Raw genomic sequence first — 22085 nt, forward strand, 5'->3', positions numbered from 1 at the left:
CGGTCTTCGACAAACATTACCTTGGCAAAATCCGGTCCCGTAACTTCGAAGGGCGGGAATTTTTTCACAGGACTTCTAAGAAGTGGGATCGTTGGTGGCACTCGCCGCCTCGCGCGATGGCGGGCACACGTCACACCTTTTTCTGAGCACTGCACTTCATAGTTTGTAGAGCTATCACTAGCAAAAGTGGTGCGTAGCTCGGCTAAAATTTCGACAACACCAGCGGATGATTGTTCGGCAGCACACCAGTGATTTCTCGCTCAATCTGAGATCCGTTTGAAACATGGCACCCACCAAGATCTAGAAGGCGGATGATATTTCTCCATGACTTTTGGTGTTCGCTGATAATCATTACAATGCTGAACTTCCATTGACATTGTGCATCTCTCTGCTATGTCATTGTCATCCCTCATCCAGCCTTTACATCCCCGTTGCGCCTCCCCTGTGCAGAGCTTCAGGCTAATCTTCAGGTCGAACTTTCTACCTTCCATAAAAAAATAGTCTCTCTTTCTCTGAGTCCCGCGTTCTCGAGGCGAGCTCTTGTCTTCATGATACCTTTCTCATCGAGAATGGTTACCACTCTGTTATTGGTTAAATATCTCAAGGTGCATCTCCAGCTGTGAGTTGAGCTACCTCCTTCCCATATATGTAGTTGAGCTTGGTTGAACCGATTTTTTGTTTTGGCTTCCTGATTTTTTGAATTGTTGAGGCTGTCTTCGTGTCCGGCCACAGTAAGCGAAGCGACAATTGCCCAAGAATCGTTTTGTGCGCTCTGCCGTCTTTATCTAGGGCCGACTATCCCTATGATGGAAATATAATTTTGACACATTATCAGAGCCACGACACCCGTCTTCAAATCATGGGATTCTTGTTCATCTGTCGTGGTAATGTAACGCTATCCAACTTAGGCAAGTATCCGCTGTTTGTGATAGTTATTTATATCCTTCCCACCCGATTCGATTTTCCGAGGCGTTTTTAACTAGATGTTCCTATGAAGCACGAGGGGAGCGAGCACTCTCTTTACTGGGCCTTGGTGCTGGCCTTAAATAATCTAAACGTTCGTCATCCTAAATAGATGTTCATAAGTCAACACATCCGCTCGGTTTTCATTTCCGGGACAGTGATTGCAGTGCGATGGTCGGTTGTCTAGGATTTCGGGATCTCTCTCTGTTAGAAATTCCACGAATCACAAACACAGCCCGGACGCCTATAGCAGAAAAAAGCGCCTTGGGGGTGGCTGTTGGGAGAGGCTGATTAAAATTTCATAGCTGAAAAATATCCATAGGCTGATAAATATTCATGCCGAAGGAGTTCGTGACTGGGCTCGAGTTAAGGAGACTGATCATATAGGCAGAGACTGAGTTACTGATAAATTATGGGTGCGCAGGCAACGCGTAATGAGCCTTTTCTGTTCCCTGCAGCCTGTGTTACAAGAAAAAATAGAGGCCTTATGTGTTATTTCGCGGCATTGTGATCCCCGAATAAAGAATTCTTATTTAATTGACGCATTTGATGACAATTCAATGCGTGACGACACGACGAATTATTTACAAACAACGATTGACTGACCTCAGCATAACTGTGGGAAGAATGATACACGGACTGATGTCAATGGAAGGAAGAAGTTCGTATGACGATGACGGCGTGAAAATCGGGTGACGTCACTGAAATAATGACTACGTAAAATGACTACTGGAAGCAAGAGCATGACAACATATTCTAAGACTAAGACTTGTGACGATGACGTGGGCCGAATGAATAAGTTAGAATCACAACGATGAAACAACCATGACGGCATCACGAAGGGTGTACAAACGAAAGTATTACGACAGTACACCAATCATGGCGTGAGGACAAGTCATGACGAGAGTGATTGAAAAAGCTGGAATGACCACTATGCTACGACCACGATGGCATCATGACCATGATACACATGTTCATGGTCAACTCTATTACACAACTTTAGTGACTGAGTCGGCGTAGAAGGCGTCACGGCGGTGGTATGATGAGAAAGATCACGAAGCTAGAATGACGAGTGATGACTAAGACGTGACGGCGGCACGACCACTTACCTATTGTCCAAACTGGCACACATTTTTGGCCGCTGGCTTGGTGTAAGATGATAATAAGAAATAGATCTATCTATCTATCTATCTATCTATCTATCTATCTTTAGATAGATAGATAGATAGATAGATAGGCACAGAAGGGCTGTTATCTACAAATAGCGATATTTGTATTAAATGTATACGCCACTTAAGGCAATGTGGGTTGCGTTAGGGCTAGCAAATCTTCAGCATCAAGGCTGCCGCCACAAGTATTTAGTAAAGATTGACGTGTTGTTTAGTAAACCCAGGTGGTCAAACTCATCCGCCTTCACCGTCTACAATTAAACATATTGTGCTTTCGAAGTGTAAAACACGAAGTAAGTATTTTCTTTATTGTAAGTATTTTTCCATGTAAGTATTTTCTTTAATTGGGCAAGTCGAGAAACAGCAATAGCAACCAAATGCGTTACTAAACATTAAATTCAAACTTTTTTTTCATGCTTGGTCCTCTTTAAGAAAATGGTAACTATAGGCTCGGCTGGTATTTGTAAATGATGGTTAATTACGCAAACAACTTTAGAGTTGCAAGACTTGATATTATTTTGGTAGCGTTTTTTTTCTGTTATTTATTCATTACTAATTTGGTGTCATGTCCCTAAGGTCGATGACAGTAACAAGGAGTCGTTACTACCGTGTTTACCAGTAAATAGCGTTACAAAACAAGTATGGTGAGTTGATAACAGAAAAGGTACTGGGCGTCTGTTGATACACACTTAAGAAATGTTATTAACGAAAATGTTCGCCATTGGTGATGCTATTACACTGCATAAAGGTGGGTCTATTTCAGGAAAATACAGGAGGATGAAATACTGAATGACATACTTACTTCGTGTAAATAAATGAATCCCCGCATTAGCTGCTCTGAATGATCGTACAATTTCTGAAAGTACTGCATAACAACGAAGTAAAATCAAAGCCCGTATCCCAAAGTAAGATGTTGAACGCGAAGCTTTCGCCAAGCCACTGAATCAAAGTCCAAAGTCAACGACAACACACGAACCGAGAAATGCTGACAACCCGAGTGCGAGGCGTCTGTGATTTGATTGCGTATTTAGGATGTATTTTTGACGTTGAGGCTGACTGAAGGCACATTTTGTTAAGTTGCAGAGCCTTTATTTTAGATCATGTAGCCGTTGATTAGACGCACTCACTCACTTTGACGGACGACTCTACAATTGCACAGTATTGCTTGTGATCGCTGTGGTAGACGGTAAGAGGCTCTGCCCACTACCGACACACTCACTTTAGTTGACATTAGCATTGTACCGATAAGAACATTGCGAACTTTTGTGCAGCAGCGGTTGCGGTCGCGAGCAAGTCGCTAATCTACTCCTACGTTTGCCACAGCATATGCGGAACAATCTACGAGCTGAAGCAAGAAAGGCTGTCACCTCTACACGTGCAGTGCCCAGCTGACCTTCGTCACGACAGTGACTGGTCTACTGCGTCTGCCCTCTACCAGACAAGTTCCACCATATAAGCAAGCATCGTCGGCGCTGTCCCTCACCTTTTGGCGCAGCGGTTTGGGTCGCGAGCAAGTCGCTAATCTACTCCTACTTTTGCCACAGGTTGGTCCTTTTTTTTCCCAACCGTACTTTTATCTGTCTGTGCCGCTGCCGCTGCTGCCAAATTGCATGCTGCCAATTGCGTGCTGTTTGCACAATGCCGACCAATGCTGAGTTGTCAAAAGAAATGGACACTTTACGTGCCGAGGTTGCTGCATGCGTGACAGTCTTAACATGTTCAATAAACTTTTCGAGACGGTTAAGAAGCAGAATACCGACCTTGCTTTTGAAAACTCGGCTCTGAAGATGAAAATGGCCACTTGGCACGCAGGGTTTCTGAACTGGACAGTACTCCCGACTAAATAATGTAGAAATAACAGGTGTCCCTGCAACCAAAGATGATAGCTGTCTTGCGGTTGTTCAGTCTATGGTGATGCTATAGGATGCAAAATCGCACCTGAGGATGTCGATACTGCGCATCGTGTACCAGCCAAAAAAGAAACAAATAAATTGCACGCTTCTGCTCTCGAGAAAAAACTGAGTTCCTGAAAAAGGCATCAAGGCTGCTTGACCACGGCGACCCCTTTAGTTTCCACAAAAGGATCAAACCCTTATATGCAAACGATCATCTCACGCAAGAAAGGAAACGGCTGTTCGCACAAGCTCTTGAACTGAAAAAAGCAAAAGGCTGGAAACACCTCTGGACAGACCACTGCGTAATCAAGGCCAGAAGGACAGATGACAGCCGTGTCTACCGTATCTCTAGTGCGGTGATCTTGCTATTTTCACCTAGCTTTCTAGTGTTTTGCGGCTGCGTATATTACCATTCGCAAGCATGTTTTCTTGTCTGGATCTAAAAAAATATTTCAGTGATGAAGTCCCAAGTTATCGCTGATACATTTTAATATTCGTATTCTACGAAAAACTTTGACAGCTTCATTGCATTTCTTTCGATAACTAATGATAACTTCTATTTTATCTGTCTATCTGAAACATGGTTTGTCACTGGACGATAGAATTTATATGCGCTACCACAGTACAATGCAGGATACTGCTATCGTGTTACGCCACTGCGGCGGATCTGCAATATTTATTAAATCGTCATTGCCATATAAACGCCGCGATGATCTTGCTTTTTCTCATTGGCTCTGCGAGTCTATACGGTTAGAATGGATCAGAGTGTTTTTTCAATTGATGGCCGAACACAGTGTTAGCGTGCATTCATCCCTCACCATCATCGTCATACTGATTTTGTCGACAGTTTGTAAAGTTGTGCACACTGTTACGAACGAAACAAAAAGTCATTATCTGCGGAGACATCAACATAAACATATCGACCTTAATATTCCATTATGTTCTGATTATCTCGGGTTTTTTCTCAGCTATGGCCTTGCTTCTTTAATTCTTCTCCAACTAGATGTGACATGAGGGTATCTAAGGTGTTTAATTGATCACTAATAACCAACATTAGTACAGATTTTACAGCAGGAGTCATCGACACAGCATAACCGACCACTACCCTATATTCCTGACTTTAGGTACAGAAACTTCTAAATCGACTGAAAAGAAGGAGAAAGTATATTTGACTCCCCAAAATTTATTTCTTCTATATAGTCAAATGACTGTACCGCCGTATTATGTGAATCATGCGCTGAAGAGGCTTGTCAGTTGTTTTTGGCTGAAATTACTCGCTGCATTCACGAATGCACTACTACATTTACCATAACTCGTTTTTTTTAGTTCGCCTCGAAAACCTTGGGTCACGAGGCTCTACTTCGATGTATCTTGAAGAAAAATGGGCTCCACAAAAGGGTAATTTGTGAGCCATTTAACTGTGAACTTATATCTCGTTTAAAGATCTTCTAACACACTTGCAGCCCCACTTAAATGTGCCAAACGAGATTACTTTCAGAACAAGATCTTGGATAATGGCAATAATACGAGGCGCAACTGGCAGATTATCAACGATTCTTAATAATAAATGTCATGAGCATTTAACTAAAATAAAACTGACCAGAACTACTGTCGTCCAGCTGATATCGCGAATGCCTTCAGGGAGTATTTCAGCAGTAGTTGCGATTCTCAAGCAGATCCCCCTTACCGACATGCCTCGTCATATGCATTCTTTCTACTTGCGACCTACGACTGCAAACGAAGTTCTTCATATTATATCTTCGCTTACCGAAAACCACGCAAAAAAAAAACACGGACACGAGAGAGCGACACGCACACAGCGCTGACTTGCACCAGTTTGTTGCAAGTCAGCGCTGTGTGCGTGTCGCTCTCTCGTGTCCGTTTTTTTTTTTTGCGCTGTGTTTTCGGCAATGAATCACCAACACGCCCAAGCTTCCACGCTAAATATCTTCGCTTAGGTCTACTGGACCTGGCCTAGACTCTGTTCACCCATCTCGTATCAGTTAGTCTCTAATCAACTGTCTCCTATCGTAGCAGATATTGTTAACAAAATGTTTAAGCAGGCATATTCTCCATTCTCTGAAAGTTGGTAAAATAACACCTGTTACAAAAAAGGCGATCGCGAACTTCTGATTAACTACAGCCTATTTGTACTCTTTCATTTTTAGTAAAAATTGAGCGACTAGTTCATACACGTTTATCATCCTATCTAGCAAATTTAATCTACTATCACCTAAACAGTAAGCTTTCGACAGGGTTGCTCAGCCGAGCTTGCGCTTCTAACCTTTACCGATAAAGTCAAGAAGGCAATCGACCAAGGCTTGCTGGTTGGAAGTGTATTTATAGATTTAACGAAAGCTTTTGACACCATTAATCACCAAATTCTTATACATAAACTTGAATCTTACGGCATAACTGGCCCGCCACTTCAGTTTATTTTTAGCTATCTAACCAATAGTACTCAAGCGTTTTCAGATTGACGGCAAACTGTCATGTGCTAAAACATAAATCAGGCGTTCCTCAGGGCTCGATTCTAGGCCCGCTACTGTTTCTACTATTTATTAACGACCTACCTAACGTCTTGACAACTACCGACTGTATATTATATGCAGACGACCCGACTATTTTACTTGCGCTAATAATGTTCGACGAGCTACAGGAAAATGTTAACGTTGATCTGCATAACATACTTCCTGGTGTCGAAAGAACATGTTGTGCATCAATCCGCTAAAAACGGTTTTTATGGTTTTTCATTCCTTCCCGACACTATTTCGAAATCTATAATTGTATGTCTCGACAACAACCTAATTCATGCGTTTTAACAGATTGTTAAAACGCATGAACGATCACTCATTGTTAGCGCACCGTCACACTATTTCAATAACGCGTTAATAGGAACGCGACAATGTAGCAGGTCAAAGTACGAGCACACATAGCCATGTTGCGCAGAAATGCTGAGTTATCGAGTCCATTAGTGCCTTGTAGAAAGGCACCGGTAATTACACGGTGCTTTGGAAACGTTGCACCCAGACCTGTGATTTTCATTCTCAATAAGATGCTCTACATGAATTGACAGTGTAAATTGCTTGTGATGTGCACGCCAAATATTTATATGACGTGACGTATCTAAAGCGACAGTGTTAAGATGACAAGTTTAAGTACTATAAGAAGACCTAGATACGCGAATTACTTTGCATTTGGTAATATTTTTGTTATCTTGGCCACTTGCCGCGCTAATCAAATATTAATTCGAATCAAGTTACCCTATCGTATTGTCCACCCGACGGTTAGCAATCTCCCGGAATATACCACAATCACCTATGAACAAGTGCATGTTAGAAGTTATAGGTAGCAGCAAGGTGTTAATATGAATCAGTATATAAGGTTCGTAGCACCGATCATTTTCGCACGCCTGATTGAATATCAGTTCGTAAGGCACTTCTACCATTAGCCATAACTAATTTAAATGATTAAAGAAATTGTTCAATCTACTACAGAAGCTTGGGTCATCTTAGCAAGGTTAGTTTGAAATGATTAGTTGCGGCATACCTTGTCGAGTACTTCATTAAAATTTAAAAGAAACACACACACAGAGCCCCCTCCGATGGCAGACTAGGAGGCGTTACATGAAACCAAAGTTCAGTTCGCGAGAATGTGTAATTCGAAAGCCATTGCTGTACCTTATTGAAAGGATTTTGAGTCTGAAACTATCCACGGGAGTTGGGTCATACACAGGGAGTAATAAAGGGCCGATTACGGACTGTAAACAAGGTAAATAAGAATTTTTTAGTGCTACCATAAACCATGTCAATAATGCAGAAGAAGCAAGGACATTTTATATGGTGAAGTTAATGAGATTTCCGTTGTACAACATCAACCAGTGGCGTAGCCAGAAATTTTGTTCGGGGGGGGGCTGAGGTTGCAGCGCGGCCTCCTCCTTATATAGAATTTGTCGAGGGATCAAATACATGAATAATAACTGCATTGCCAATGCCATTGTATCTTAGATGCTGCAAACGAATTATTGAACGCTATGCACTGTCAAATAAAATATGTATTTTTCATAAAAGAATATATTCGTATGTCCTAAAAATTCTGGCAGAAATAACTGATGTTAATGCGACCGCGTTTTTTTTTCGGCTATTTAATAAGGAAAGAAAGTATCACACGGACATTAGAACTATATGAGTTCTAAACCAGCAAAGCAATGTATACAGCTGATATGAAGAACGTAAAGGCCATCTAATGAATAAGTTGAGGACAAATATTTTGATGAATCTTCGTCATTCAAGAACCTTGTTTACATTTTTGCACATATGCAACGGCCAGGAAAAAACCTCAATGACGCTGTCCCTCGTTGCAATAGATTGCGCAGGAGCAGCTGTTACCGGTCGTGTATTGTAATTACACCGAGATTATACTCGCAACAGTGAGTACAAATAAAAAGTAGGAGAGAGAGAGAGAAGTCGTAAGGGAAATGCAGGGAGGTTAAACATGCTGAGCCCGGTAGGCTACCCTGCACTGGGGAAGGGGTAGAAGGGATTGAAAGAGAAGGAAGAGAGAATTTCACAGTTCACACGTTGCACATTTACAGTTAAGCGTTCATCGCTGAGTTTCGTCACAGGCGGTCATACAGACTTGTGCACTTCAAAAAACACAGCAGCGCCTTTGTAGCCCTGCACATAGCAGACGCACGAGGCCACGCACCCAAGATATTTTCCTCCGTAAAAAACCTGTCGTCTAAGTGCCCCAAAGCCGCCCGAAGGGCAATCCTCTCATCTTCGTATCTGTGGCAATCACATAAAAGTAGGAGTTCTGCAAAATATACATTAGAAATGTGAAGATAGAATGGAATATACAAATGCGGAGATACAACTCGCTAAGGGCAAGAAAGAGTCGCTGGAAACAAAGTTCACTGCTTGTATACACAACACCTCGCAACAAGATATTTAAATGTACGTCTAAGTCTCCAATAAATCTACGTATTTAAGCAAACGTCACTGTATATTATGCGTCAAACAAGACAAATAAACACGTTGCGGAGTCAGAGATAGTAAACTTTGCGCACAGAAAGACAGATGATCTAGGCAAGAACAAAACTATGATCGCAGACATCATGATATGTACTCGGGCCATGCAGCGGTCGTGACAGCACCATACAGGTAGAATAATAGAGGAATAATGCAGAAATCAGTACGAAAATGTGTAATTTAACTGCCTGCACAGCGACAACAATTATTCTGCACCCAAAATTAAAGGAGGGTTTTACTTCGTTTCAAAAAAAAGAAATAAAAGCAGGTAGCTAAAAAGGAAGGAAAAGGACAAGCGAAAGACACAGATGATGCGGCAAGTTACTACCCAATATCCGAGTGTATTTTTGTCAAACGCATCGTGGGCCGGGCTTTCAATGAGCAAGGTCGGTCAAAATTGGTTATTGATGTCCTCGTAATTTTCGTATTCGCATGATAATTTTGATCATGATGCTACCTGCTAGAATAAACGGCTAAAATTTCTGCGGTTTTAAAAGCTAACGAACAGTCATACGTTTTCATAATTACGAGCTTATGGACCTGAAGGAATAGAGCTTTTTAGTTGCATTGATTTTTCCTGCTTCGCTATCTAAAGGACAAACTTCTCTCGGCGGGGAAGTTGAGCGAAGCGGTCAATGACTTCGGACACGTTGATGCCGACGTCTCTGTGGGTGTATAGAAGCACCAGTCTAACCATGCGTTCCACAGACATTGTGGAGCGCAAGTAGTTTTTTAGTAAACTCTTGTAAAAAATATTCTCTCTGCGCTGGCAGTGGTCACTGAAAGGGTGACTAGAATCTGGAACAGTTTGTACACATTTACATAGAACCTGCAGTCGCAATGATAGATGGGCATCTATTCCGGTGCTAAAACCTAAAACACTCCCTCGATGTCGTTGGCATCCTTGTTTAGGTACTTTGCACAAACAGTAGGCTGTTCGATTCCGGCGATGTCCGTCGTTTCGTCAGCAAGTACGGAAGCAGCCTGCTTATGCAACTAGGCTTTCTTTGATAATTTCGCCACAAATTTCTATAATTTGGTTTTGTGCATCTGGGCTTAAATAAGAGGCATTACTGGGGCAACTTTCCAAATGGTTCTTCAGATATGTATCTCCACAATTAGCTTGCATGCGAAGAAGCACTCTGAAAATACCTGTATTTTCAGGGGGGCCTATGCTTGAATCCATAGGGCCACTGTCCCTGTGGCCAACGAGAGCCAGACCTTGTAGCCCGCAAAAAGAATTTCCTCAATAATAGGCCATTTCCTTCCTCCTGTTTTCTCAAATTTTACTTTGCCTGCCCTGGTCCAGCTGATTGATCACATTGGGCACGCGTCCTGAAAATGTTTGAAGAAAAGTAACAGCCGCTAGCTGACAGTCCCGGTGATATTTAGAATTTTCGTGTGTGTGGAAGATTGCGAACGCGTGCTTTCATTTCTGGAACGGCTTGGACACGAGGGCTCCAGTGCACGCATGTTGGTCCAAGTTCATAACAGCATTAACCCCATAAAGTTCCAGAATTGAAAATCTTTTGAAGCACGCCTTTGGAAATGTCAGTGCACCTTTCGCGTCAAAATTTTGAGAACTTTACACCCATAAAATTTTGGAATTGCGCTCCGTAACGCGCAGAGCGTGTCCATGCCGCAACGCGCGCGCTCGCTATCGAAAAGCCCTTGAAAGTTTGTGCTCGGATGGGGCTCCTTGCGTTACTTGACCCCAGGTGCCACGAAATCCACCACAGGTGCCACGAAATCCAGCCCGAGTTCACAATGTTCGTGCCGAAATGTCTTTCGAGCGTGAAAAAGACAATGTAGACAGAGTGCAGAATGATTGAACATAGCTCGCCTGCACGAACATGTCGCAGCCTATGACACTAGGACACCTGAACCATGGAGCATTCTGCACTCATGAACGAATTATGGTCAACAAATGCTTCGACATACACTTCCGACTTTACTCAGTAACCTCGCCTTACGAGAAATAGACCTTCTGTCCTTATGCAGCCTGCACAACTACTTTCAGTCAAACTAATCCTTGTTGTTTAATGAGTTTGTTCATATGCAATATTGTATGACTTTCCCCCCCTTTATTTGCTTTAGTTTATGCTGCACTGAATATAGTGCTATATTATGTTTTTTTTTCCAATTTTTTTCCTGTTTTCGTATAATAAGACTTTCTTTATGTAATCTATAATGCTCATGTGTAAATTCAATATTTCCGTGTTAATGCAGACTACTTGTTTTTCTAATTGTTAAAGTGTATTCCTACCTGTCTCGTACACATTTTTTTTTTAATTGACACCTTCCCATCTGTTTACTCACATGTGAGCGCCCGACGCCCTCTGTTGCCTTTGATGGGTTTTTGGGCTGGTCAAGTTGCCTGCGTGCAACTTTTTATCCAGAACTCCACCATGTCATTCTTTTCATGCGAAGTAAATTATTATTATTATTATTATTATTATTATTATTATTATTATTATTATTATTATTATTATTATTATTATTATTATTATTATTATTCCCGGCGTCGGTGGTAGTTTTGGTCGGCGGTGCATGCCGGCACGAAAAAATTTCGGGGAGGGGCTGAAGCCCCATCAGCCCCCCCCCCCCCCCCCCCTGGCTACGCGCCTGATCAGCAGATGTCGACGATAAACCATACAAAACCACGCGTTGGTGGTGCGCCGCTCAGATAAACCCTAATCCATCTAAGAAGGTAACCAGGTATTCCTAAGAAAGGTAGTTTACGCAAGAGAATGTCTTGTGATATGACGTCAAAGGCTTTTCTAAAGCCTAGGAAAACTGCGTCCAGCTGTCAATCCTTGTCAAAACTCAAGGCGATATGAATAAACTTTGTAAGTTGCGTCGTATACACGATAAACCGGAACGAAAGCTACGCTGTGAAGACGGCAAAAAGTTGTGTTCTTGTAAATGTTTCATCAGATTTGAATATGTCACATGCTCCATTGTTTAAGGGGAGACCGAAGTCACGGCCATGCCGAAGTCGAGGACACAGACCTATATATTTGCACACTTTATCACGGTCTCCCCATTTATGTGCGGGCGCGACATTGGCGATTTTGCTATCTTTAGGTATTTTCTAATTGTTCAATGATTTATCAAATAACACAACTAAGAAGAGAGAGATACGGGATACGGCATTTTGTTCTGGACATGTAGCATACTACTGTAACCTTATCACATAGTAGGACTCACGGAGGCTCCCGGATATGAAATTATTAAATAGCCTACATACAACTATCAGCAAGTGGACTTTGTAATGGACCGTACTTATTATTCTGGTATTCTTGTGGGTGAAGTGCTTTAGAAACTAAGTAACAAGCTGCGGCGCATAATTAAGGGCGAACCAAGGACCGAATGTATCTTAGCTCTTTTGTTCGGTGGTTACGGGTTGTTGCTGAATCTACAAGGAGATCCTTTTATTGCGATAGCAATTATATGGACACTCAAAAGCAGATTTCTGCCGTCGGCGTCGCCGTCGCCGTCGCCGTGAGGTTCCGTATGACGTCAACGGAGATGAAATCGTCGCCGCTTGCCGAACGCTGTATGTGCGAGTGAAAGGGCGCGAGGGACGCGCGCTTTCACGGGGAGTGAACGCACGGCGGAGAACAAACGCGCGTTCTGCGCTGTGCTCCCTTAAGGGCTGCAGAAGTAGGCGTCTCTTTCCTCCTCTACAATCACCATATATGTAGAGCAAACGTGCCTTCTTCCGACGCACGAAAGGCCGTGGGGGGGGAGGGGTAGGGAAGGGAGGCGACGTTTAGCTGCGGCACCAAGTGCCTATTTATATCAGAGGCTCCGGCAACAGTCACCAACGCCGCACGCATTTTGAGCGAACGCTGGCAAAACGCCGACGGCGTCGACAACAGTTCTGCGTGTTGCCGGTGCTGCTGCATGTCCAAGTTTATACAGCTGATAAAGCTGCTATCATTACTCCGTATAGCTCTCTTCAAATTTGCTATCGCAATTGATGCTTTGCCTTTCAGGTGAAACTGCGACAACTTTTTTGCACGAAGGAATGAACCATGCGTAAATAAACTTCCAAATTTTTGATCACAACAATGATTTATTTTGTGTGTCTCCCTCAATGGCACAGTTAGTTCAGATTCCCCCCCCCCCCCCCCCCGCTTCCTTCCTCCCCCTAGGAAGATGGGAACGCTACGCATCCGGGTGCCCGTACCTTCCATGAGCACCGAATTCCAGAAGCAGCTCTCGGTTCCGCAACAGATTGTGGCACGAGCAGCTGAGGACCGTTCATTGTTTACTGTTAAAAACAAACAAAGAAAAGGTTACAGAAATTTTACGCTTAAGAAATGCATCATGTCAACTTTTTGGTCACTTTCCCCCCCCCCCCCCCCCAAAAAAAAAAAAAAAAGTGACACTCAAGTGAGTGAGTACGAATTTTATTGAAGTCCTGTGGAGAAAGAATTAAAGCGGGGCCGGAGGCCCCGCCAATCAATCCGGTGGTTACACCCAGGTCGGGGCCCTCAAATACGCAATTCCGGGGAAATCAGCAGATACATATTTTAATTAAATTGCGGGGTATTACGTGCCAGAACCACGATCTGATTATGAGGCACTCCGTAGTGGGGAACTCCGCAATAATTTGGGCCACCTGGGGTTCTTTAACGTCCACCTCAATCTTAGTATACGGGTGTTTTCGCATTTCGCCCCCATCGAAATTCGGCCGCCCTGGCCGGGATTCGATCCCGCGACCTCGTGCTCAGCAGCCCAACACTATAGCCTTTAAGCTACCGCGGCGGGTAGAAACTTATTTGGACAGGACCGAAGGAAGACGACACTTTGCTGAGTGTCTACTGATAATGTAATTCGCAAGGGTGGCTGAACGGGCATGTTGGCAATGTTGCAGCTTTGCTTAGCAAAGCGACGACCTACATGGGAAGTAAGAGAACAGATGTGCGCAATAAGAAGTGTTGTCAGTTATCTTTCCTGCCGCTTCTCTTACTTCCCATGTAGATATGTAGATCGCCGCTCTGCTACCCAAAGATGCTATTGATAAGTGTCAGCTGGTGCTCCGGAATGTATGAGCCAACTAGTTCAGCAAAGAACCATGGTTCAAATACGCAAAATTGCTTCCTTTTGCGACGCTAAAGATATGCTTGCGTGACGTCAGGCAAGGGTGCATGCCGATAGCCTCGTAGTACGGCAAAAAGTAACGTGTGGAAAGTTCTAGCTTAACATTATTCCGCTAATAGGTAGCCTTTTCGTACGCAAAAACACTCGCGTATAGTTCGGTTTAGGAGCACGTTAAAAAAACCACAGCTGGTAAAAAAAAAAAAATGAATCTGGAATCCCACGCTAGGGGGTGCCTCATAACCAGATTGTAATTTTGGCGCGTGAAACCAACCCCTGAATTTAATGTAGGTTAACCTGCTCCTGCACCCCACGGCGATTTCGGGAAAGGTAAGGCGCACAATATGTCTTGACAATGTACTTGACCTACGCGCTCCGTTTCTGGCTTTCTAAGAAATCAGCACCCGTCATCGGTAACTGGAACGCTTTATAAGTTCACGGAGCAAAGTTATGGTGCGGCAACAAGCAACACGTGTAATAGGTCAAACTCGGGGACTTTCCGACAACACCCCGGCCATCATTGCGAACCCGTCTCTTCATTGTCCCCGTGCCCACTTCGCTTGGGCATGATGATGAGCGACGGGACGGCACAGACGGGCCGAACAATGCGTCTCGAGATGATATGTACGCGCTCCCCGAGAGATGGATCTTTTGTCCGCTGACGGGCGGCGGATCGCGTTCAGGCTGGCGTCGTGGCGACGCGCTTGTTCTCGAAAACAAGCGGCGGCGGCGAAGCAAAGGCGCGCGGGCAACGCGATCTCGCGGTTTGTGCGCGCGCGCCGCTGTGTATGGGCGCGAAGGCATCGTCTTGCGAGTGACGAGCCCGGACGGCAAGAAGACGTCGGGTGTCAACAGGATGAATTCTGCGCTGTTGCTACGGGGTGTGCCCTAGCTCCGCATTCGAGGGAACGCGAGAAATACAGCCTGCTCAAGAGGCTTATAGCATTAATCTCGTTTCACATAAGTTGCGCTAACGAGTAGAACATTCTAACGCGACAGCGTTAAGGGCCCCGTGTCGCCGAAAATCCGGTGTCGGCGACGGCGGCGTTGTCCGACCAAGAAAATCATCCCGAAGGCCACGCAGGCCCTCCGCGTGGCGCAGAGGCGCTGGTGACCTAATTGAATTTCTCAGAGTAAAATACGTCAGAAAAATCGTAAAGTACGACTTAAACACAACCTACAGACATGATAGCGTCGGATTGTAATTTGAATATACGTGAAAACCTAATTCGGTTACGCGGAAACTCGAACACAAACCCCCCTTTCCAGCATTTCTACCATTCATACAGTGGCGCGACCCAGTCGGTGGTCCTTGCAAAAACGCCACCCAGATGGCGCTCGCCTCTTTAGCGGCGGCGCGCCGAGGCGAAGGTGCAGAAAAAAAGAAAGCTGCAGTTGCCGGGAAGCCTGACAAGCATTCAGGGATCTTTGAATGCTATCGCGTTCAAAGATCCCTTAAAGGCGGAGCTTAAGCGTCCTCCATTTTTTTTTTGTAAATATCTTCCACTTAGTTGGCAGAACGCATGTGGAGCAAAACCAAGATGTGGTTACGCGGAACGAGATTAAGAGCGCACACGACCGAATAGCGGGATCTGCGACACTGGTCACGCGTAGACCACGAAACATCCGTCTTTTGAATGGAGGGCGGTAAGCGTATGATAGCATACTAGCTACACTGTTTCTAAAACTTCCCATCGGGTAGTTTTTGGAAATAGCTTTCCCCAAACAAATTAACGTGCGCAGAAAGTCCCTTTATTACCACCAGCGACACAATGCGCGTGCGCAGAAACTGAGACCGCGGGCTCTTTTGTATAGAGGGTGATTAACGCATGTGCTAATTTTACGTGCGAGGTTTCTAAAACTCCCTAATAGAATGTGTTAGAAATAAAGCGCCTGAGCAGCTTAGCGTACCTCGGAAGTATAGGATTAGGGACAGTGCATGCGTACGCTGAAACCGAAATCTAGTATTATTTTGTATATAAAGGGTGGTTAGGCGTAAGCTAAGTATTGCTGCGCAAGCTGTTTCTGAAACTCCCTAATAGAGAGATTATTATAGAGAATAGAAAAGGGGCCTGGATATTTTATCCTTGCCTAAAATGTTTGTCACGGAACAATTCGACCAGAGAAATAGAGACAAGCAGCAGCTAAAGCAATTACACTAAATCTATATAAATCAGCTAAAAGTCAATCAATCAGTGAATCGGCATGAATACCGCTTATCGCCAGCACCATTCGCCCCCGCGATCTCGATCGTGTATACGCCGCGCTCATAGCCCTGTGACCTTCCAAAACCCCCGTCGGCAGACAGCCAAAGGAGCGACGGCCCGTTCCAGACCAGGACTGTTGGTTTTTCTTGGCCCTCGCAGAAAAAAACTGCATGTCGCTTCGTTTTTTTTCTTTTTCTTTTTTTTTCTCGAGCCAACCTGAACCAGCGCGCAGCCTGAAATAATACCGGCCTCTTTTACCGTTAGCTGAGACATGCCCTGAAAGTGCAGCTTTGTTTGCTTCAATGTTCCATAAATATGGCACTTCATGTAGACCAAGCGTAGACTTCAAAGGATGTTTCCGGTTGTATAGCAAAAACATTCCGAGGTTATGACCGTACAACGTGTTCTCCCAAGCCTATTATAGTTAAAGCAAACGGTGTGTGAGAACAAGCGCGAAAAGGATACCAAAGCCATTTTATTATACGCTTTGCTCATTTCGAAGAGTGTGCGAATGCTCGAAACTTTTGAATAACGAACGGAATATTGCCTTATTCGATTCAAATCGAAGTCGCCATACTTGTAAATACGAATATTTTTTTCCGGAAAGGTTTTGAGCGTCCCAAGTGCGCGCAAGCAAGAATAAAATCGGAGCAGAAGTTCGATACATTTGATCCCAGCAACCACAGTGGAACTTAAAACCCGATAAGTTACCTAGTTGAGCATGCTACGTGGCTCAGGGAGCCAGACATCTCTGGCTAAACAGATATCATTCGAACTCATAAATGAGTCCTGATTATGCTATATAGTAAACTGCTTATTTGCTTCTAATGCTCCATTTGTGTGCGCCATTAATGCGGCGAGCAACCGCTGCGCTAAAACTTTCCTCAGTGATATAGTGTGGCCCATGTGAGTAAGGTATTGGCGACCGTCGCCATGGTAGAAGCGCACGGAGTGCTGGCCGAAATACGTCGAGCGAACTGTCTAGCTTATGACTAGTATATGTCACGCATATGCCACTCCAGATGCCAGAGTATGTCACTATTGATGACGAGAATGACGTACGAAATGACGCGATGATGCAAAGTACACATGCACGCGCCATGTAAAAGATAACGCAGTAAGAAGTTAAACTAGCGCACACGTACACTTCGGCCTAAATGACAGTGTGGTCTCTGCGCAGCGTATACGAAGGAGTCGCGCTAACGGGAGAGTAGTCACGCTTTAAGTGTATACGTTGGAGGCACTTTCGAACATGTGACTGCTTCTTCATCCTCTTAATACTAATTAAGAGGAAAGAGATGAGTCGGGCAGTTCATGCAATCCGTAGGGATGATAACCGGCGCCCTATAATAGAACGAATGCCAAGGAAATGGAAACGTAGTCGAGATTGACAGAGAACTAAGCGGTGTGACGAGGTTAGGCAATGTGCACGCATATAGGACGGAGAAGGCTCACACGGGAAAGTAGTAATTAAAGATCGCAATCTTGAGAAAACATTCTGGAGAAAACAACATTGGCAAGTAAAAGGTTAAAATAAAAAGGCTCATGCATCGACGTCCGCGGTTTATTCTCGATCATTCTAATACAACTGAGATGACAGTTTGGATGCCATCATTTCATCGCACAGGTGCGCGCGGTGAACTCCTAGTTGGAAGTATGTCGCCGAAAATAACCGCACGGGCCCATTAAGATACCCGCAGTCCAAACAGTCGTCACAAAGCGGCTGGACTCGCAGGCACGCGCGCGCGCCAGGCCTTGAACGTTGCTCCAAACGAAAGCACGGAGTTTTTGTAGCTCAAGGCGCGCGCAAGGCACGAGCCTCGTGCCACCAGAACAGCGAGGTACACTTCACTCTTAACCAGGGGGCAAGCCCGGGCAACGGTCTTGTATAAATCGGGGCCTATAGCACAAGCAAGCGGCCGCGCGTGTGCGTGCCTGGCGGCCAAAACCATAGGCGCACGCAGATGGGCCATCTGTGTTTACGTTGGCGGGTTTCGACCCCAAAAGCGGGAGACCCCGAAGCACGCGCCACATCTTTCTTTTTCACCGAGGCAAGCTGCCTCCTCCCTCGCCCCCCTCCCCCTCCCATCACGGCTTGGAGCTGACACGCTCGGGTTTAGGTTTTCATTGCAGGACCGGCTTGCATGATATGTCTCGTTGGAGGCGACGTCGTTGCTATATACCATGTACCAAACTAGATCCCAAACGTACTGTCTTTAGACGTTTTATAGACGTTCTTCCGCATATTCTTGCTGTTGTATACGCTTGAACAACCGATAAAATTGCTACCATGTGAAAATAGACTTCGACAGTACACGGCAGGTTTTGTCACGACTTGGAGCTGACACGCTTCGGTTTTCGTTGCAGAACTGGCTTCCATGATATGAATCGTTGAGCTGAAGGTGATGCTGTTCCTAGCTGTGGAAAACTATAGGTTTCGAAAGTACTGTCATTAGACATTTTATGGCCGTTTCTATGCAGAGATCTGCTTTATATGCATAGTTATAATAAATGAAGAAACTGCGACCACGGGCAAACAAAGTTCCACAGTACCGCGGGTATGTAGACATTTCATAGTTTACCTCACTTCTAACAGATTTTTCTTTTTTCCACTTATAGACAAGAATTAACCAATTAAATGAATGTGACTGTAAGATTAGGGAAATTCTATGCCTACTTTATGAGAAACTATAGGAGCCTTCGTAATCATATCCAGACTTCTGCGTGATATGGTTCAGAATGCAAAAAGACGAGTGCACAAGATATTCACCACTGAGTTGTGCTTTCTTGTTACGCACAGACAGTTATCGATATAATTTTTTCCGTGTAGAAAAATAGATTTCGACATTTAGTCTAGTTTACGGACTTTCTTGCTTATTAAGAGATATTTGCTTTTTTTTATCTAAGCGTATAGAAGAACCGAACAAATGTACGTGTAAGGCACAATTTCGCGGAAATTATATGCATACTCTAATGACAACAGATAGCCTTTGTAAATGTCTACAGACCTTTCCTGCATGATTTGAATCGTTGAAGGCGAGGTCATTTCTATACTTTATTATTGCAACCGACAGTACGGCTTTAAACATCTTATAGAATATTTTGCTACCCTAGATATTATTGGTGTTACCTACATATAAGCAAGAGTATGCGTTAGGCCATGAATTTGCATACATCTGCTATGGACGATAACCTTCGAAGTAATTACAAATATTTCATAAATATATGGAGAAATATGTATATGGCTCTAATCACTCGGAAAATAAAATTAAGCAAGCATAGCAAGACGCACTTCTGAAGCCACAGTACCAGTGGAGTTAACGGGAGTCGACATTATTACGACTGACTTAATCCTTCTTTTACACGACTTGAATGAAGGGACACGATACACGATGCCGTCAGAAATTTATGTGAGCGTTCACACTTATTAGAGCGCACTCCACATCACAAACCTTCCACGTGCTTTCTTTTCTCGGAAGTTGGCGCACAAAAGATGGGCGAAACTTGTCGTTGTGTACAACAAAACAACGAATTGTGTTCCGTTGTGTTTTTTTTTTTTTTTAGGAACATGTGATATTTGCGTCAGTGGCCCCGTTCCCGCTGCAAACAATCCCTCTAATCTTAATCACTCAAAAATAAAAAAGAAATACCGGGCAAGCTCTATCTTGAACGCAGCCGCAGTGGGGCAGATGCAACGTCTTGTGCGTACTGCAGGCGATGTATAATGGACACTAGGGTACAGAAATGACATAACCGAATACACAAGTTAATTTTATTCACGCATATAGAAAGGTTACATGCCTAGCTTTTTTTACAGCTAGTGGGGGGTCTTACGGTCTAATTTTGCAGTCGTACCCGCTCCCTCTTGGTAGTGTATCCGCTTGTGTTGCAGATTGTGCTTAGGCACTATAGGGTCACGAAATGACACTGCTCCCCCTTACTGGCGGCGCCTGATACCGCCCTTCGCCGCTCGAGCCCGCTGCACTCGTAGATGATTGGGGCTCCTGCGCTTGACTCAATAGAGAGTTTTAGATTAGGTGACACAAGAGGCTTGCGTACGCAATAACTAGAGGCCAGTGGGCCACGGTACTGCTCATGCGCAGCCGGCCTGCGCATGCGCAGTACTATGGTCCCTAGTTACCTATAATCTTCTGCGCTTGCGCTCGCTATGGAGACAGACACGTTCCGCCGTGGTGAAAGGGTTTGGATATCCCTCTGTATTGCTGCCCCGAGTGTCTTCATGTCATTTTTGGACCGTACGTGTCGAACGCGGAGGAGGGCATAGCCGAGCAAGTGTGAAATTATGCAACGTATTACACATTTGTAGGCCTTACAACTCCTGATGTACACTAGTCTGAGTTTGATGAATTATACCACTATGGCATAGTAAGCTCTCTCGAAAACGGCCATCCCTGCTCGGATGGATACAGATACTGCGAGCTACGCCTCTCCTAACCTCTTCTAGCCTGTTGCGATTTCGCCTTAAGCGAGATAAATTTTGATATCGACATCGTGTTTGGTCATCTTGCAAAAAACGTGTCAGCGTGTCGCCATCTCGGGGGGCTCAGGAAACAACAGTTCGCGCATGATGCTTCAAACGAGGGTGAGAACTCCGAGAAACTCGCGCGGCTGCATCCATTCAGCTGCATAAATTGAAGTCACCATCTCTGCAATACTGGCTGTTTTACGGATTGCCGCAAGATTCCAGACGGTTCATGTGCCGAGTCTGAGTTTGTTCAGTGCGAAAACACGCGAATATTAAGGCATTGTTTTGTGCTAGATGCACGTTGAACTTATCTTTAAACGAGTCTACAAACCTCACCCGGCGTAGCAAGTGGTGTGAGAGCAATTTTGAGTGTTCTTGGCTCGCATACATCTCTTTCTAACTGCCATTCGAATGTTTTTTGTTCAGCCAAAATAATTCTGGTTAATGCCGCGCACGAGGCTATAAATTTAGCTCGAATTGCGTCATGCGCGGAGCGACAAGGGCGCCATCTGCGCACCGATACATGCATGGTCGAGTAATGCTTTCTTCCTCTACACAACGATAATAACCGATAATGCTATATATATATATATATATATATATACACATACATACACAGTCGAACCCGGATATATCGAACCCACATATAACGAATTATTGTGTATAACGAACAGCAATAAAATCCCACTGAAAAGTTTTGTATAAAGTTCTTATTTTATATATCGAATTACCTATATATCGAACTTTTTTGTGATCCCCTTCAGATTCGTTATATCCGGGTTTGACTGTAATATGTTTTCGTTACATCTGTTCCAGCAAGTGACCCCATTTGACCGTTTTTTTTTTCTTTTTTTTTTTACAGGCGTTAAACGCCAAAAGAAAGAAGTCGATTGCACTGAGCACCTTCGTCAGTGTCGCACCCGTAGCTGGCCGTTTTCCCTCAAAGTGTTGCCCGTGGTCCGCGGCGCCTAGCCGTTGTCCACGCCGCTTTTAACAATGAATTAATCTTGATCAGAAGGTCCTGTCATCCGAGGAAAAGGTCAACCTCTTGCGATAGTTTGAAGCGTCGGACGCGACCTTTTCCGATGTTCGTCACGTCGGCGCACCGCGCACGACAGACTCCGCCGTCGCCGAAGCCGCTGTCCACCCGAAAGAGCACAACCTGTCGCTTCTGCGAACCGTTAACGACCGCTTCGCGAAATCGTTTGTCCTTGAAAGATGAGCTC

At 44.4% G+C, this 22085-nt stretch overlaps 2 protein-coding genes across 9 annotated transcripts in view; both read right to left on the reverse strand.

The window, feature by feature from the left end:
• LOC119464227 (uncharacterized) overlaps positions 1–22085 on the reverse strand; it is a 192586-nt gene that overhangs the window by 79887 nt on the left and 90614 nt on the right. The window lies entirely within an intron of this gene.
• Positions 1–22085, reverse strand: part of LOC119464231 (TNF receptor-associated factor 6) — a 163178-nt gene that overhangs the window by 8911 nt on the left and 132182 nt on the right. The window lies entirely within an intron of this gene.

This window comes from Dermacentor silvarum, chromosome 9 (genome assembly GCF_013339745.2).
Source record: "Dermacentor silvarum isolate Dsil-2018 chromosome 9, BIME_Dsil_1.4, whole genome shotgun sequence".
Taxonomy (NCBI): Eukaryota; Metazoa; Arthropoda; class Arachnida; order Ixodida; family Ixodidae; genus Dermacentor; species Dermacentor silvarum.